Source organism: Manis javanica, chromosome 13 (genome assembly GCF_040802235.1).
Source record: "Manis javanica isolate MJ-LG chromosome 13, MJ_LKY, whole genome shotgun sequence".
NCBI classification, from domain to species: Eukaryota; Metazoa; Chordata; class Mammalia; order Pholidota; family Manidae; genus Manis; species Manis javanica.
In genome coordinates this window covers 88,177,638-88,192,831 of record NC_133168.1, presented here as the reverse complement: position 1 = coordinate 88,192,831, position 15,194 = coordinate 88,177,638, and the positions used below count along the sequence as shown (strand labels likewise).

At 41.5% G+C, this 15,194-nt stretch overlaps 1 long non-coding RNA gene across 1 annotated transcript; it reads left to right on the top strand.

The window, feature by feature from the left end:
* The first annotated feature begins 1,652 nt into the window (after positions 1-1,652).
* Positions 1,653-10,593, top strand: LOC108406421 (uncharacterized). The gene is made up of 4 exons (XR_012124786.1): positions 1,653-1,747; positions 6,276-6,375; positions 6,845-6,971; positions 7,602-10,593. It is a non-coding gene; the product is annotated as an uncharacterized lncRNA (long non-coding RNA).
* Positions 10,594-15,194: the final 4,601 nt, after the last annotated feature.

The window sequence follows — 15,194 nt, the reverse complement described above, 5'->3', positions numbered from 1 at the left end:
CACCAGTTGTTCTTTAGCTTGTGCTTTCCCTGCTGCATTCAGACATGGGGGAAGGTGCTTTCCCATTCTCTCTACAAACATGTGAGAAGACAAAGGCGGTCCCTAACAGGGGAGAAACAGGTGATGATGGCAAAGACGGAGGATGCCCCTGGGACCTAGTTAAAGGGGAGCTGAAAGGCTCAGGCTTAATCTGCAGGGAATGAAGGTGGAGGAGGTGAGATGGGGGAGGAGATGGTTGGGGAGGAAGGGAGAAGGGCTGTTGTAGGAGAAGAAGAGGAAGGGAGTGAATGGCAGGCTTCTGTGGGGGCAGCGGCTTGCAGGCTAGGAGAACTTGGGAGGGGGCGGGGGGAGGAGGAGGAGGCAGAAAGCTTCGATACAGGGAATCTCCTTCCATTTTTTCAGGCGCTGGCAGTAGTTAAAAAGATCGCGAGTGATGTTAGAATCAAGAGTTCCCCCTGCGGACCATTGGTTGTTATTGTCTAGGGGGTATGTTGGCCAATCTTGGGAGCAATATTTACGGAGAAGTTTTGGTTTTATATCAGGTGTCAGGGAGAGGGTAGCCAGATGCTTAAGCAGGCATTCAAGAGGTGAACTTTCAGGGAGGGATGAGGAGGCTCCCATGGCTAAAGGACAGAGAAGGAGACAAACAGGGGAAGATGAACGGAGATCCTCGGACTGGAAGCAGACCGCAAGGAGACAAAGGGCATCCCCGATGATCCTTGGTGGTCTGCGGAAACTCGTATATGAGTCGGAATTTCTTAGGAAGTGTGGGTCGTCACCCAGACTTCCCTAAGAAGGCAGTTTGCCAGAGTCTCGAGGTACATAGCGCTAGGAGTTTTCGGCGGACGGAGCAGAAGGAGGAGGGGGGGGGAAAGGGAGCGTTCTCATCCACAAAGGAGTCACCTCGTTTATGGCTGTTGGAGGGGGTGCCTGAGAGTCTGCCGCAGCCGTGAAGGCCTGAGGCGGGGATTTATGACTGTTGGAGGAGGGGCCTGTGGGTCTGCCGCAAGCGTGAAGGCCTGAGGCGGGGATTTATGGCTTTCGGAGGAGGGGTCTGAGGGTCCGCCGCAGCCGTGAAGGCCTGAGGCGGGGAGAGTTCCCTCCTCATCCCCGAGCGTCAGGGCCTTGCCGGATGATCACGGTCAATGGCACTGTGATAGCTCGGGGAAGAGTGGCCCACTCCGGGGGGAAAACTTACCTAAAGGCCAGAGAGGAGTGGTGAGTGTGATGAGCCAGCGCCAGAAAAAGAGGACGAGGGCAAGCTGCTGCTGGTGTTGGGGGGGAAGACGGGGCCCAGTTGGGGTGTCCTGTCTCCCAGGTTTCAGCACCAATGAAAGGAAAGGAGCGACACATAGCAGCAATTCACCGGAGAATTCCGCTTTATTAGGGAAAGGTGCTGGGTTATATAGGAAGGGGCATGGGGTGATTGTGGTGTTACTTCTACGGGGCTGGTGGGTGTTGGCTAGGTGCTGGGATTGGGAGGGGGGCGAGAGGTGATTGGGCTTCAGGTGGCACCGGCGGGAACCGAGGACCCCGAAGAGAAGCCGGAAGTTTGCCATCTTACTGGTGGGGGCCCTTCAGGGGTATCTTCTAATCCTTTAATCTTTTCAGTTGTGTCACTAGATAAAAGTCTGATCTTGAACATTTCTTCAGACAGAACATTTCTTCGTGCTGCAGCTGAGACGTGTGTGAGCAACAGCCTGTTCCAGACCCTTGCCTCCTGACCTACAGATTTCTGTGTGTTTTGGTGAGTAAAGAACAGAACCTGCGGCAGGGGCTCCCCATCACCCTTCATTTTTTAGAGGAATTTTAATGTGAGTAATGTGTGCTCTTGACTGTGGGCATCAGAGTATGCTTTCAGCTTAGGGTATTTATCTAAGGCAAAATCTTAAATTGTTGCTTTTTTTGCAGAGTAATTATCTTTCATTCTTTCAGTTCCTCCTTTTAGGTAGTGTAAGATAAATTCTAACCAAAATAAGCAGGCGAAGAGAGGCAACCAAGGGCCAGGTAGTTTATTTGAATGCAATTCCCAGGCAAAGTTTCTCAGTCTACAGAAATGGAAGCTGGGAAAGTCACGCCCAGCAGGACAGGCAGCAAGTTTTTAAAGAAGGTAGGGGGAGGGAGAGCTTAGATTTACAGTTGGGCGAGGATTGGCTGGCCTAAGGCACATTTTTCAGGTTGGGAGGGGGCAGCAGCCCGGGACTCTGACACCTAATCAGCATCTGACATGCTCACCCCTTCCCCCCAGTGCCTTCAACCTTACAGGTAGGTTTTGTTCAGGTATCAGGAAAGGCAAAGTATGACCTTTTTAATCACAAGTTCTACCATTAAGGTCAGTTTTGATATTTTGAAGTGAGCTAAGAACCCAGTGCTTTGAAAGTCAAGAGATTCCAAAGTGATGTAAACTTTAAAATTTTACCTGAAATTAGCTGGATTGACTACAGGAAATGAGTTTTGACCTAGTGTTGTGTTAATGAAATAAATGACGATTTCTCCCTCCAATGAGATAAAACATAATGGAAGCAAATTAGGTATCAACTTTGGTTTTAAACTCAAGGGATTTGGTTGAGAAAGTATTCTCTTACTAAATTTGAAGTCTCATTTATCTAAGTAAAATTCACCTTATTTAAAAAACTCACCAAAACCTTTGTAATTTTTATCTTTCATGGCTACATATATTTTAGTAATTCTTACCACTTAGTGTGTTCACATCAAAAAACTATACAGGTGAGCTTCTGGTGCCTGCCAGTGATTTACAGATTTTTATTACATGCCTACATTGAGCAGATTACTGCTTTTCTCAGTGTAATGGACATAAGGGCACACAACACCTACAAGGATCAGGTGCCCTGAAGTTTATGGTCCAGCCAGTTAGCCTAGTTGTAAATGAGAGCTGATTGTGAGTTATTTTAAAAGAGAACATGTCAGAAGAGGCCTTGATCTAAGGGTTCATGCAGCTTCTTGGAAAGAAAAGATATTAAAGCCACAATCTTAGAAAGGACTAGGTTTTAGCCAGGCAATGGGCTAGGTCTTGGAGGGACTGGGAATGCAGATAGCATTTTATTAGGAGGGCTCTGGGCATGGAAAATCCCTGAAGCAGCTAAGACCGTGGCTTATTCCAGGAATGGAGCAAGATAGATAGGCTGAAACAAAGAAGGAGAGGATGAAGGTGAGCCAGACATGCATTACTTGGAAATTTCAAAGCATGTTAAGGACTTAATTCTATGACTGGTGGAAGCCATTGTGAGCAGGGGTGTCCCAAGATTAGATTTGTGTTGAGCAGAGATAGCTGCCTGGTGAGGATGAAGGGCAGGAAGGACAAATGACCAATTGGATAAAAGGTCAAGGATTAGCAGTAGGATTTAGTAATGAGTGATGGTAGTCTAGACTCTTAATGGTTGCAAAGTAGAACAAAGTGATGGTCATTGTGGGGACTGATGGACATGGACTTGATTCTCTAATAACTCATTAATTTCTTCACTTAGAGTGATGGGCACTTACAATGTGGCTAGCCATGTGCTAGTGACTGGGTAGATAGGGTTTTAATAAGAAAAGGCCATTCTCTTATACTTTTTGACATTGCCATCTAGTGGAAAATAAAAAAATAAGCAAGGAACTAAATGTATAATTACAAATCATAATGAAGGTTACACAGAATAGAGAGGGCTCTTAGGCCATAACATAAGAAACTACTGGCTTTATATTGGGTGTGGGGCTCACCATAAAGGTGGTTCTGAGGAAATGACGCTTAGAAAAATAACAGGAAGAATTCTCCATGTGAGATGGAGGACAAGGGAACAGTTAAGTGGCCAGGGATATTTTCTCTGGGGAAAGCACCATTAGATAATTGGATTTGGGTGGTGGTAGAGAAGGCCATGGCTTGTATTCTGCATTTCTGCAATGTGCTAGTTTGGAAGAGCCTATTAAGGAATAGTTTTAGGTTTCAAGCAACGGGCTGCTGCCCTTTGGAGAGGGGAAAGGGAGTGTGCCTATACTTTAAAATTTCAATTGCTGTTGTGGCCTTAGGGAGGGTAGTCAAGGACTAAGTTAGGTTTTCATGACTCTGGTCCACAGGAAGGAAAAAGGGCTTGACAAGTGATTAAGCTTCCATTTCAGTTAATTACAGCTGTGGGGTGGGGAGAAGGGTGTGATTCTGCTGATCCCTTCTACCTACCTACCTTGAACAGCAAGGGAACCACCACACCTTAGAGCAAATGTCTGAGAGTGCAGATGTTTGGAGTAGAACATTTGGAGAAGATGGTAAGTTCTGTCTGATAGGTTTCATCAGAGGCACCTGTAAAAATTTCAGATGGCTGTAGTTGAAAAGGCAGCAGGATTTCTAGGTTGTGACCTTAAAATCTGATATCCCAAACTGGAGATGTGGGTATGACAAGCACCACAATGGAAATTCAGTTTGAGGGAATGGGTAGATATAGAATGTGCAGAATAAGGAGAGGAATAATTGCCAGAGCTCGTCCCAGAGCCGGAAAGAAGTAAGATTATAAACAGGATATGTGGTCACGAAAGTACAAGAAAGAGAATAAGTTATAATTTATAGAATTTTTCCGAGGGACCAACTAAGTCAAAGACAAATGCATTCACTGGATTCACTCTCATTACTTCTCATAGATCCTTGGCAACCTTGACAATGAAATGGTGGTGGGATGGAAACCAGGTTGGAGTACTGAGTTGAGGAAATGGGAAAAGTGTGGGGGTGGGGTTGGCTACTCTTTCAAGGCATTTGACTGTGGAGAGGAAGAGGCACTGACCAGTGACTGGAGAGCCAAGCGGCACCCAAGGTATGAATTTGTTTTAAGATGGAGACACTTATGTTTAAGGGTGGAATGGAGGAGTACAGTGCAGTTGAAGTTGATGGTGATGGAAAAGAAGAAGCAAGGAATAATACATAGAATAAGCTTCCTGAGTGGATGGGAAGGGATTGAGTTCTTAATGGGGCATCTGTACCCGCTAGAGGACACTTGGCAATATCTGGAGACGTTTTTAAGTTTCCAACTGGAAGGGGACTCAACTCTACTGACATCTAGAGGGTAGAATAATCCAGGGAGACTGCTAAGCAAACTACCATATGTGGGCTGGTGCCCCATAAACAAAGAAGTATCCAGTCCCAGATATCAGTAGTGCTGAGGATGGGATACCGTGGCATAGCAAAGTTGGAGGTACTGGCTTCATATAAGAAGGCAGACATCTCCTTATTTGCAAAGTCGAACAAGATCCCATGTTTGTAGGGGACTACTTTTGAACTAGTGGCAAGATGAGAAATTCTTCTTGTTGTGGTTACCATTTCCCTGTGGGGTAAGATTTAAGATCATTTGTTTTTGAAGAGGGAAAGTTGAGATCATGTGGGATTCAAAATCCTGGAGAAATTGTGTGAAAATGCCTTTATATTAACTTGGATATTAAATTGCTGATGGGCCTTTCCTTTAGTGTAGAGGATCCATTTATAACAGGTGACCTTGAATCGTTAGTGCTTCCTACATAACTGGTTGGAGAGGAGTTATCCAGGCAGGATGGAGACATGGTTGGAATTATCCAGAGAAGGTGTGATAACAGCACAGAGAGAGGAATTTGAGCTTCTGGAAAACGTAATATTGATGTGATGGGCCATGACATTTCATATGTAGTGCCAAGGAACTGAATATTATGCATAGAAATTTGGTGGAAAGATGGACAGGTTGGGGCCTCTATGAGGTAGGTGAAAAGATGCGATACAGGTTGAGAAATGAGCAAGGTAGCGGGATAGCTCCTGTGTTCACAGGGTGGGAAGTCTGACTTTTTACCCTGGATGGGGCAAGTGTCAGATGATAAGTTCAAGGTATGTGGCTGAGATGAGGAAGCCATGGTTGTTTGCTAATTTATGCCCAAGAATATAGAATCTTGAATCAAGGCAGGGCTGGGGGTCAAAATGAAGATACTGGGAGTCAGGGTCTGATGACTTTAATGCATCAGATATGTGTGTTGGTGTCAATGCAGCTGAGAAGTTAGTGAAGTGCCTCAGTGGAGATGGGATTTTTGATGAGTGGTAGATAATGTGGTTTGGTAATGTGGACATACATTAGGGATGGGAAGGTCCAGAACATCTGCCATCTTGCTTCTAGGGTTGGGCTTGGCATGGGAACTGAAGACGCAAGATCAAAACCTGCTTGAATCTGAACATGAAATTGACACATACTGGCTGGCCTTTGTTGGCATTTTCCTCAGGACAAAGGAGAAACAGAACACTTGTGAATTCTCTCGTTAATTTGTCTTTATTTAAGAGCCCTGCTGTGGATGATAGAAACAACAAAAGGAGCATCCTTGGGTAGATTTACTCACAGACTTGCAGAATGGCAGCTACACATCTGTCCACCATACCTGGTAAGTTCTGAGGGCAGATGCACTTCATGAGGATGAAGTGGCCTCTCCACCTTAGCATGGACATGAAGGAAGGGAGTTTAGTAGCCACATAGGAGGACAGGGATGGAGGGACTGAAATCAGAAGAGGTGGGTACGGAACTATGTGAACCTGTGGCACCTCAGAATGGTCTCCTGTCTGATTCAATGTTCTTTAGGCTTTTGGAGGAAGGGCATACATACATGGTGGGAAGAGAGAACCAAATTTAGGAGAGGCAGTTCATTATCCCAACCATTTTTTTTATAAAGTTGGGAAATTATATCTCAATATAGACACTTTCTGAATTTCAGTTTCCTTGCCTAAGAAAATGGAGACTATAAATCCATTCCTCTTGGGTAGCAAGGCTATTTTCAGGCTCAGGGTTGGAGGCAGATTTTAATGGCTAATACTGTGTGTGTACATGTGACTCAATTGATGTTGGGCAATTTCTAGGCTTCTGGGTGTTGCAGTACTGGATGTGCCTACCCTGTTAGCTTGTCCTCTAGCTCTGCCTGCCCTACACCCTGCCTATACCCATAAAAGGATCACAGAGATGGAAAACACCCACTCTAGCTTACAGGTGAGTCAAGATTTTTTTCTTTGTCTTAAAATACATTCCTGTTCCCTGAGGGTCAACGTGTTACCTTCTAATAGTCTGGAGCCTCCCAACCTTGATCCTGAATCTTGAGGCCTTTGAAGGTGGTTCAAAATTCTTTGACAAAATTCTTCCATTACCCCACTATTTGCAATTGTTTTTCAGGCATCCCTTCTGCTTTGTGCTGGTAGGTAAAGTAAAAGAAGATTATGCGATTGTCTGAGCCTCAAAAAAAGTATGGTCACTCTGTAGGACATAATGTATTCATTTAGCAAATATTTCTCTGATGATTTCATTGTGTTCAGGTCTATTTTGGATCCTGGATATAGAGGGGACTGTTAAAGCTCTTGGGGTGGAAGTGGAAAGATGCATTTCATCATGTGTTAAAGATTCTTTAAATTCTTGAGCCTTTGGGAGATCACATAAGGAGTGAGTGAAAATAGAGGAGGGAAGATTTTGAGAATAGAAAAAAAAGGGATACATGAAGAATGTCTTCAAAATCTCAAAATTACTGTGAAACAGGTCTTTGATCCCCAGAGCTGTCACCTATAATCTCTTCCCAAGAACAGTGGTGGGGTTGGTTGTTGGTTGAGACGGAATGTGTTGATATTTCAGAACTCAATCACCTTTGATGATGTGGCCGTCAGCTTCACCCAGGCTGAGTGGCCCTTGCTGAACTCATCTCAGAGAAAACTGAACAGAGAGGTGATGCTGGAGAACTACTGGAACTTGGCTGTACTCAGTAAGGCCGACCCAATCCCTTCATTTATTTATTGATCTTTGGCATAGGTTTCTGGGATAAATAAAGCCCAGTCACCCTGTGGTGCAGATCATAGGTTTCTTACAGATTTTTTCAGATTTTTACTTTTAGGAAAAGTGTCTGTATTGGGATGTAATTCACATAGCATACCTTACCCATTTAAACTGTAGAAAACAATTTCTTTTTAGTGTATGCAGAGTTGTGCAACCATCACCACTAATTCCAGAGCATTTCATTACCCCACCTACAGGGCATTTCATAAATCCTTGCCTACAGCCCGTGGCAACAACTAATCTACTTTCAGTTTCTATAGATTTGCCTATTCTCAACATTTCATATTAATGGAATTATATTACTTTCAGTCTTTTGTGACTGTCTTCTTTCATTTAGAATGAAATGAAAGTTTTCAAGGTTCATCATGTTATATCATATATCAGTTACTTAATTCCTATTTATTGTTGAATAATATTCTCTTGTATAGATACACCACATTTTGTCTATCCATTCATCAGCTGATGGATGTGTGGAGTTTTGACACATTTGCTATTATGACTAATGCTACTATAAAGGTTCATGTACAAGATTTTGTGTGGACATGTTTTTTGTCTTGGCTATCTACTTAGGAGTAGAATTATTCGATCATTTGGTAACTCTATGCTTTGTATTTTGGAGCAAAAAATACTCAACGGCAACAAGGTAAGATTCACATGGGATTATTTCTTGTCTTCCACATCAGAAGTCCAGAATGTCATATGCTAGAAAAAGAGCACATGAACTAGAGCATAATTTGAAGCAAGTGTCCTCACACTTGTTTCACCAAGAGAAAGTAGGTGATTCTCTAAATAGCATTAATTTGAAGGAAATTCACAACCTACCTTCAAAAAATGGTTACAGAGAATTCCCAAAGTAAACAGTTTCACAATGGAGATTAGATATTAAATGTTTAAAATATAATTCAGTTTAAGTCAATTATATGTTAAAACTCTGTTGACGAGTCTCAACAGTAGCCATGGGATATAGCATTCATCTTACTTAAGCTGATAAACAGTCAGAAAGTGTGTGTATTCACTAAAAAAATGTCACACAAACTCTAATGCTTAAAATACTTGTTAGACATGTCAGAATTTATGTGTGGGGAGATTCTCAATCAGTATAATGAATGTGATAAATCGTGATCATAACTCATATTTTAATGACTAGTAGCAAACTCATGGAAGCAAACCAATGTTTGAAGCCTTAAGTATGAAATGTAGCAGAGCTCAGAGTAAGAGAATTCATCCTGGAGAGCAACCCTATAAATGCTTTGACTCTTGGAAAACCTTCAGAGATTTTTCACATTTTAAGACTCATGGGGAAATTCCTCCTGGGGAAAACTATGAAAGTAAAAAAGATGAAAATGCCTTTATTAGGAGCATTTACTTAGCTATGCACAGGATGCGACCTACAAGAGAGAAATCTTATAAATGTAGTGGATGTGGAAAGGTCTTACATTCAATCTTATATCTTAAGAAACATGGAAAAACTCACAAAAAAGGGAAATCTTCTGAATGTAGTCTGTGTGGTGAAGTGTTACAGAGCTATACATCCATTCAGTTGCACATGAGAACCCACACTGGAGAAAAACCTTTTACGTGTGATCAATGTGGAAAAGCCTACATACAGCTCAAGCTCTTACCTTACAAGGCACGAGAGAATTCATACTGGGGAGAAGCCTTATGAATGCCATAGCTGTGGAAAAGTCTTCAGAGACAGCTCACTCCTCAGACAACATGAGAGAATTCATGCAAGAGAAAAACCCTACAAATGTAACCAATGCAGCAAAACCTTTGGTCGAAGCTCTAAGCTTACCATGCACACAATCATACATAGTGGAGAGAAACCCTATGCATGCAAGCATGTAGGAAAACCTTCAGTATTCTCCCATACCTTAAAAGCCATGAAAGAATCCACTCTGTAGAGAAATCCATTAAATGTAGCCTCTGTGGAAAAGCGCTAAGTAGTCAGGAATCCCTGAAGACACATCTGCGGATACATTCTGCAGAGAAACGTTGTAAGTGTGATCAATGCGGGAAGACTTTTCGAATGAGCTCTAATATTATGGTGCACAAGAAAATTCATACTGGAGAGAGACCCTACAAGTGCAGTGATTGTGGAAGAGCTTTCAGGGATCGCTCCTGCCTTAAAGAACACATGAGAATTCACACTGGTGAAAAACCTTTTACATGCAATCAGTGTGGAAAAGCCTTCAGAATGAAATCTTTCCTCGTTTCACACAAGAAAGTTCACATGAGAACAGAACAATATGAGTGTAAGAAATGTGGGAAAGTCTTCCATGGTGTCTTATCTCATAGGAGACACATGAAACATCACACCAGGGGAAAGAAGCCCTCTAAGTGTAGCGAGTGTGGAAAAGCCTTTAGGAAGCACATGTCCCTTAAAATACACATGAGAACTCACACTGGAGAGAAACCCTACAAGTGTAATCAATGTGGGAAAACTTTCAGTGTAAGGTGTAATCTTACCGTGCACACAAGAATACATACTAAAGAAAAAACCTAAATGTAAAGTCTGTGGGCGAGTCTTCAGTAAATTCATATCCCTTCAGCATCATAGCAGAACTTATGCTGGGTAAAATTTTAATTGATACATCCATGTGGAATAGCTTTCAGGGAGCTCTCAGTCTTTCAGACATGCAAGCAAATGCTAACTAAAGAGAAAACCTGGGTATAAAGACTCTGAGAAAGCCTCTGTGTAATATCTAAGTGGGAGAAATTTAAGTTATGCAATGACCTTGAAAAATCTTTCATTTATTCATTAATCCCTTAGGAGATACATGAACATTCAATGCTAAAGGGAAAACTTCCTACCTTTACAACTTGTTACTTGGGAAAAATAAACACCTAATGTTTTAAGTCACCATGTTTTCAGTGTGTTTCTGTGTGTGTGTTGGTAGTTGTGTGGTGGGAAGATGGTTATTTGTTCCTATTTGACTGCAATCACAAACCTGTATAAGGCACGGAATATCAGTTTTTTCAAATACAGTCTTGTATGAGATATGGTAAAATTTTTAAAATAATTATTTGGTATAGGAATGTGTGTTTAATAGAGATCTACTTCTTAGAGAAAGCTTTTAAGTTTTGTTCATAAATAATCCATATACTTTTATAATTCATGTCTTTTAACCTATCATTGCCTGAAATGAGGTCTGTGATCAATTTTCCCATCAGGACTGTGGATGATTAAATTCTCCTTGGAATTTTGTACTTTGTACAACTCACTCTGTTGCTTGCATTTAAGATATGTAAAAAAGTGTACAACCCCATGAATTTTTTTATCAGGTAGAACACATCTGTATCAACTACTACACACATGAGTCAAGAAATGGGATATTATCAGCATGCAGGAATCTCTCAGTTCCCCCTAAGCCACTGAGCACCTTGATTTCTACCACCAGAATGTAAATAGGGAATCATATGCATTTATAACAGCTTTATTCATATGTAATTTACATCCCATAAAATTCACTCATTTGAAGTATTTCAGTTGTTTTTAGTATATTTGCAGAGGTGTATGCATTTTTGTACCTGATAGTTGCATTATCATTTGTGCTTGGCTTCTTCTGCTCAACATTGTATTTGCTAGATTCATCTACATTCTCATTTAACAGGAGTTTATTCTCATAGCTGTGTAGTTTTCCATTGTATGGAGCAGAGTGTGTTGTAGAAAACATGTGGAATATGCACAATTTGTTCAACTGTTTAGGATATGTGGGTTCTTTTTGACTGAGGTATTTTACAAATAGTTCTGCCATGAACATTCTAATACCTGTTTTTTGGTTCCCATTTGCACATATTTTTGTTGGATGGTGAAATTTCTGGGTCTTCAGAAATACATATGGACACTTCTATTCAATACTATCAAATAATTATCTAAAATAAAATAATTGCACCAATATACATTTCTGCCATCTTGCCAATATTTTACATTTTTCCTCCCATTTTGGCCATTTTGATGAGTATGCTGTAGTACCATATTTTCATACAAAATTTTCTAACCTTTTTTTTGAACTATTTTTCACTTACAGAAAAGTTGAAAAATAGTCCAGAAAGTTCTTATATATCCCTTAGAGTTCTCCAAGGTTAAAAGTCAATTTATTAACTGCATTCTTTAGAAGTAGTGCTTTTTTGTGTGTGATCTCTTTAGGAGGGCTGGTTTGATATTTATTTTTCAGGAAACCTCTAAGAGCCTGCCAAGTTAAGAGTTAATTGGTTTGTTTTTTTTACTCTTCCTTACAATAGTACTAACTTCATCCATGAAGGAACTTTAAGAAAATCGAAATTTTTCTTAAGAGTGGCTTTGTGGAGAGGATCCCCTGATATATTGCCTTCATCTGAGTCTCCGTCCCTCTCGAGGCTTCCACCACTGCAGTTCTCTAGTCCTTCAGTACAAATCTCTGACTCAAGAGAAAGCTGGGAATTGGTCTAAGGAGAAGCCCACCTGTTCCCTTAAGGGCTTGGGGGAAAAATAACATCTGGCTAATGAGGAGCTTTGGAAATTGAGCCCCCAGGGCCACAGAGACTGTAGGTCTCTAGTCTACCAGTGACCCCTCCATTTAAGAGCCTTGCTCAGCTAGGAAACAGCACACCTGAGTCTCCCTCCCTCTGGGATGCTTTGCGCCCAGGAGCCCAGTTTCCTTACTTGGTCCATCGGCCCTGTCTGGGGCAGACTTCCCATACCCATCCTTCCATAGCCAGAGGAATCATGGATGGCTTTGAGGTGATCAAGCACTCCAATAAGATCTGTGAGACATGAAACAATTTTTAAAAAATCAACCTATCTGGAGGACATCCAAGAGGTAAGAGAAAGTTCAGTGGGATTACGTTAAAAGATTTCAAACTATTTTTTTACTCTCTTCTTGATTCATTTATGTTCCTTTTATCTTTTTTGCAACCAGCCTTCGTTACTTCCGGCTCCTCCTCTCCTTTTAAATTCCAGAGACTCTTTCCCCACCTGACCATGAATTAGCCCCTTCAAAAACCAGACAGATAGGTGATTCTCTGGCTTCCTTCATTTCTTTTGGATCAGGAGTTGGGCTGGGGTGGAGTGAGTTTAGTTCTCAATTTTTCCTTATCTTGTTTCAGATTTCATCCTTAGAGGAGAATTTAAGTCTTGGCCCCTAACTCTGGGAGGACTCTGGGAGAGAGGATTGAGATCCCTTTGTCCCCCTTTATAGTCTTCCTTTGAGAACACCCAAATAAAGTGTGAAATATTTTATGCCATCAGAACAGCACAGTACACAGTAAAATAAACAGCCATGCAATCATCTTCCAGAATTAATGTTGACCTTTATCTGCTGTATTAGCTTCAGACACCGTTTTAAAATAATGAAGTATTACGTAGGAAGTTGTTATTTTTAAAAGTGAGTCTTAGACATTCAAATACCACATAGAAAGGTCTTTGCTTTCAGACAAGGATGACTTCATATCATCCTGGACAAGTCTTTATTGTTTATTCTAAATTCTCCCCCAGAGGTTACCACCCTGTGGAAGTTGGTGGGTATTCATCATGCTTACTTTAATAGTATGAGTACACACACATGTGAATGTGTCTCCATAAAATACTTCTGAGCTATAACAAAAATAATCCTTGACAAACCCAAAAGCCATTGATGTGAGAACATATCTTAGAATTAGTAAATCAGACCTGCTTGCATCAACCTTGATAAGTATAGGAGATAGAGTGTTAAAAGCCAAAACCAGTTGCTGAGTTGAATATGAAATTTGGTAACATAAACATGAACATGTGATTTATTACTTTACATAAGCATAGGATGTTTATGTATACACCATGACTCACATAAAACAATCCAGGAGAATGATACATTTGAAGTTCAGGGTCATGGCTACCCTTCTGGAGGCAAGGTCACTGGTGAGATTGTGCAAGAAGAGGCTGGGGCTTCATGATCTGCCTTGTTGTATTTATTAAAAAATGAAAACAAAACAAAACAAAACACCAAAGCAATGTAGCACAATGAATTTGAATGAGATTGTGCTGGCTGGTGGGTTTAAGTTCCTCATTGTCTTTCTGTCCTTTTTGGGATGCTTGAAGTATAACATAAAACATAAATAAGCAGAAGTGAAATACTTTCTTTCACATTTTTTAATTAAGGTATCATTGATATACACTCTTAAGAAAGTTTCACAAGAAAAACAATGTGGTTGCTACATTCACCCATATTATCAAGTCCCCCCATTACACCCCATTACAGTCATTGCCCATCAGTGTAGTGAGATGTCACAGAGTCACTACTTGTCTTCTCTGTGCTACACTGTCTTCCCCGTGACCCCCCCCCACACCATATGAACTAATGATAGTACCTCTGAATCCCCTTCTCCCTCCCTCCCCACCTGCCCTCCCCCACCCCTCCCCTTTGGTAACTGCTAGTCCCTTCTTGGAGTCTGTGAGTCTGCTGCTATTTTGTTCCTTCAGTTTTGCTTCGTTGTTACACTCCACAAATGAGAGAAATCATTTGGTACTTGTCTTTCTCCGCCTGACTTATTTCACTGAGCATAATACCCTCTAGTTCTATCCACGTTGTTGCAAATGGTAGGATTTCTTTTCTTTTTATGGCTGAATAATATTGTGTGTATGTACCACATCTCCTTTATCCATTCATCTACTGATGGACACTTAGGTTGTTGCAAAAAGTGCAGAAATTAACATACGGGCACATATATCTTTTTGAATCAGGGATTTTGTTTTTTTTTCTTCAGGTAAATTCCTAGAAGTGGAATTACTGAGTTAAACTGTATTTCTATTTTTAGTTTTTTGATGAACCTCCAAACTGCTTTCCACAGCGGTCGCATCAATTTGCATTCCAACCAACAGCCTAAGAGGGTTCCTATTTCTCCATGTCTTCACCAGCATTTGTTGTTTCTTGTCTTTTGGATGTTGGGCATCCTAACTGGGGTGAGATGATACCTCATTGTCGTTTTATTGTACATTTCCCTGGTAATTAGTGATGTGGAGCATCTTTTCATGTACTTGGTGGCCATTTGTATGTCTTTGGAGAAGTGTTTGTTCAGATCCTCTGTCCATTTTTTGTACAGGCTATTTGTTTGGGGGGTGTTGAAGTGTATGATTTCTTTGTATATTTTGGATGTTAACCGCTTATGAGTCATTTATGAATATATTCTTCCATACTGTAGGATGCCTAGGAGTCTGAGCTAGCTGGTGGTCAAGGCTTCCCTCTGCTGGCCTGCAGAAGTGGTGCAGCTTCAGGGTTAATGTGTCGATGGGCCTATGCTTGCTTGGCTCTGTACTGCCCAGATGCTCAGCACTGCGTTTGGACACTTGTAGGGAAGAAGGCGCTCTTGGGCCTGGCTCCTGTGTGCATCTCTCTGATTAGGCTGAAACGGGGCCAAAGAAGCTAGGGTAGTCCCCCTCTG